The sequence below is a fragment of the Cololabis saira genome, chromosome 19, assembly GCF_033807715.1.
Source record: "Cololabis saira isolate AMF1-May2022 chromosome 19, fColSai1.1, whole genome shotgun sequence".
In the NCBI taxonomy this organism is placed as follows: domain Eukaryota; kingdom Metazoa; phylum Chordata; class Actinopteri; order Beloniformes; family Belonidae; genus Cololabis; species Cololabis saira.
The window spans coordinates 3,811,740-3,815,604 of NC_084605.1; positions in this window are offsets into that span (position 1 = coordinate 3,811,740).

The window sequence follows — 3,865 nt, forward strand, 5'->3', positions numbered from 1 at the left end:
CTGAAGTAACAGCACCTGCTGTGGAGAATGTCAAAATGTGCCCGACGACCCAGACGTTGTACAGTGCAGGGGTCGGCAACCGATGGCACGTGGGTTTGTAAAAATGCGTGGGAACTCACCATTTTTCTCAAAAACTGTATGACTTTTTTTGGAAAATTTGTACTTTTTTTGGTAAAATTTCATGATTTTTTTCCCCACAAAGGTTTACAACTTCAAGAAAAAAGTCGAAATGTTGAGAAAAAAGTCAAAATTTCGTGAAAAAAGTTGAAATGTTGAGAATGTTATTCACGAAATTTTGACTTTTTCCTTGAAATTCTGAAATATTTTGGTGTTGGAAATAAAAATATTGAGGCAAAATGACTTTTTGGAGCTTTAAATTGGAGAAGTACGTCTTCTGGTAATGTTGTAAAGATTACCTAGTGTTTTTAGTTAGTTTGTTTTGCAAATACTTCCTTCTGCAGAACTGATTATTGAAAAAAAGAGAAAATAATAATAAATAAAAACTTAAAAGGAACAGAGATCTTTAAAAAAAAAGATTAATGGAAAGAAATTGTGTTTCTGTAAAAGGAATCAGTTTATGGAACAATCTGGATACAGAAGCCAAAGAATAAAAGAATAATAAAAGCCAGTTTGATGAAGAAATATCATGATAATTGTTAAGTTATGTGGGTTTTCTTTTTTTCTCTCTCTCTTTTTAGCAATATTGTCATATTTGTTTTCTTTGAATCGAAAAAAACGTTTGACCACAGCTATTTTTTGGTATTTTATAACTTTGTTGTAGTCTTTTTGTGTAATTTTTAATGAGTTTTTTAGTTTTTTTATTATTACATTAATTGAAATTGGATTTCTTAGGAAAAAGGGACAGATAAAATAAGCTTAATCTTCTTTCTGTTGCCTTTCATTCAAGGAAAGAGATTTGTTGTAATTATATTGAACTGTTTTTGTTTTTTAATGAATGAAATAAATAAAAAAAAATATTGAGGTCCTTCAACTGGACATAAAAGGTGGAAAAGAACATTTATCTGGTCCAGAACAGAAGTTTCTTTCATTTATTTGATCATTTTTCCAGCGTTCTGTATGTGAAGAGCGAGAGCTGCTGATAAAACCGGGACAAAGGCCTGATTTAACCCCAGAACCTGCAGGTTATCAGAGCTCTGCAGCTGCTCATAAATCACAACATCTGCAGCCTCTCCAAGAGAAATACGAGCCAGGAGGAGGTGGAGATCTGCTACAAACCAGGCTGATACGTCTGTTGAGCGGCATTCTGTAAAAACGGTGCATTTTATAATAAACGTCCAAAATGTAATAACTTTTTCATTTCATTTTGTAATAATGCCACATTTTGTAATACATTTTGCCACATTATGTAATAAGTTATTACATTTTGAGAAGATTATTATAAAATGCACTTGCAACTTTTTTATTTTCTAGGAAATGCAATAACATGGTGCATTATGTAATAATAACTATTATTGTTGTTTGTTTAACCATGAATTTATACAAGAGTGACTTTTGTTGTTTTTTATGCAATTTCCCTCAGAGCCATGTAGCCCAATAAATCTATGTATAAAACTCCAAATATAACATTAGTTTCCTATTTGAAGTTTGGGATTATATAGGCCAATAACAAACAAATAAACTATACTTTAGAATTGTTATTACATAATGCACCATGTTATTACATTTTCTAGAGAATAAAAAAGTTACAATTGCATTTTGTAATAATCTTCTCAAAATTTAATAACTTATTACATAATGCGGCAAAATTTATTACAAAATGCGTTGGGGTAGTTTATTACAAAATGAAATGACAAAGTTATTACATTTTGGACGTTTATTACAAAATGCACCGTTATTACAAAATGCGGCTCAACATACGTCTCTCCCTTTAAATGGGACGAAAACAATAATATCTATATAAAACTACATTTACATTTACAAAGTTATGATTTCTTCTTTGAGGAAGTATGTTTGTAAAGACTTGGTTCAGGTTCTCATCCATCAGCTGGAAGATCCCAAATCATCATCTTTGATACTGAACCATTTATTTTCCTCATGTGCTCATCGGTTTGCATGGATGAATGGGAATTTAGTTCCACTGGGAATAAAATCTGGTTTAATTTCCATGGAATGATGATATTATAGTTGGGGATGCACCAATCTGTCCACTTTCAAAACTAAAAACACACCTTTTTAAAACTGATTTTATATAAATAACTCTGTACGCCCTATCATTATAAACAAATCTCCTCTTGCATATTTTAATCCTGTTATTGTTTTTTTTAACCTGATTTTAACATTTGTGAGTTAAGTGTCTTTGTGTACCGTTTTAAAAGCTGTTAAATTCTGTAGGAATTTTTTTTTCTCGTTTTTTTTTTCTCATTTAAATTTTTCCGATGAAATAAGGGCTTTTTGCCCCCCTAAACGTGCCCCAAAAGTCACCAAATTTTGCACCAAGCCAGGCCTGGTGATAAATTTGATATTTAAGTGTTTGTATTAATGGGTGTGGCCTAATGGCTCAACAGCGCCCCCTAGAAAACTTTGTGCCTCAAGCCCCACGATACGGTTTGACGTACATGCACGAAAATCGGTACATACCTGTATCATGTCACAACTTAAAGAAAAGTCTCTTGAGTAATTTTGGCGCAATTTATGCCATTTCTTCGGCCGTTAATACGGCCCGAACCGTAACGTGCACCCAGGTGTGTTATACATCAAAATGTGCGTCTCCATCCTGCGACGACGCGCTTTACTTTTCTCAGTCAAAAGCGTTACCGTGGCGACGCTAGGCGCCAAAAAGCGTGCCCCCCCTTCATCTGATTGGTCCATATTTGATAGTTCCTACTTTCTGCCATAACTTTTGAATGGTTTGACATAAAGAGTCATGGGTGGTGTCATCGGACTCGGTATTGAGTCCTGGACCATAATTGGTGAAAATTACACACGCAAGGGCCTGTTCATCGCTGCTTGCAGCTTTAATTATTACTATTATTTTATGTATTTCTTTCTTTCTTTCTTTCTTTCTTTCTTTCTTTCTTTCTTTCTTTCTTTCTTTCTTTCTTTCTTTCTTTCTTTCTTTCTTTCTTTCTTTCTTTCTTTATTTCCTTGTTTATGTATTCTGTTTTATTGCTATTATCTTCTTTGTACGTGGGAAACGTGGAGGGTGAGATGTATGTGGGGCTGTTTGTCTTAAAAAATATTGAAAATCTTATAAATAAAGTTATAAAAAAAAAAGAAAATGGCAACAGTTCCCATGTTTGAGGAGAGACTGGTCCAGGTTTGGATCGTATCTCTTCTCTGGGAATTTCGTCACCTGCTCTTCAATCGATTACCCAGCAGCCCCGGAGGTCGCTGGCCTGTTTGCTCTGGTGCAAACATCTACAGAGCGAAGGCCGCTGGAGTTTACTCTGCTGTCCGTCAGTGTTTGCAGCACAAACACAACCTGGTAATCCAGTAACAAAACAAGTGGGAAAAGCACTTTACACTCACCATGAAGAGAGTTAAAAGTTGTTCTTTTCTTCTCAATACAATAAATGCTATAATATATGAAGGGGATCAGAGGGGGGTGGGGAGTTGGGGTTGGCATCCGCTGCAAGTCTGAAATGAGAGAAACAGGAAAACACAACAAGCCTTTGGAATCTGCAAGAGAGAAAACAAACAAACAGAAACAGGAACATAGAGACACAAACAACAACCAGTCCAGGTCCATAAAACTAAATCAGGACTAGAATACTGCCATTATCTGTATATCTGACTATCTGTATACGAAATATACAAAAATATATATATTTATATACAAATATATACACAATCTGTCAATAATATTTGTATTTAGAAGTGTTTAATATAACTTTAGTAACTGAAG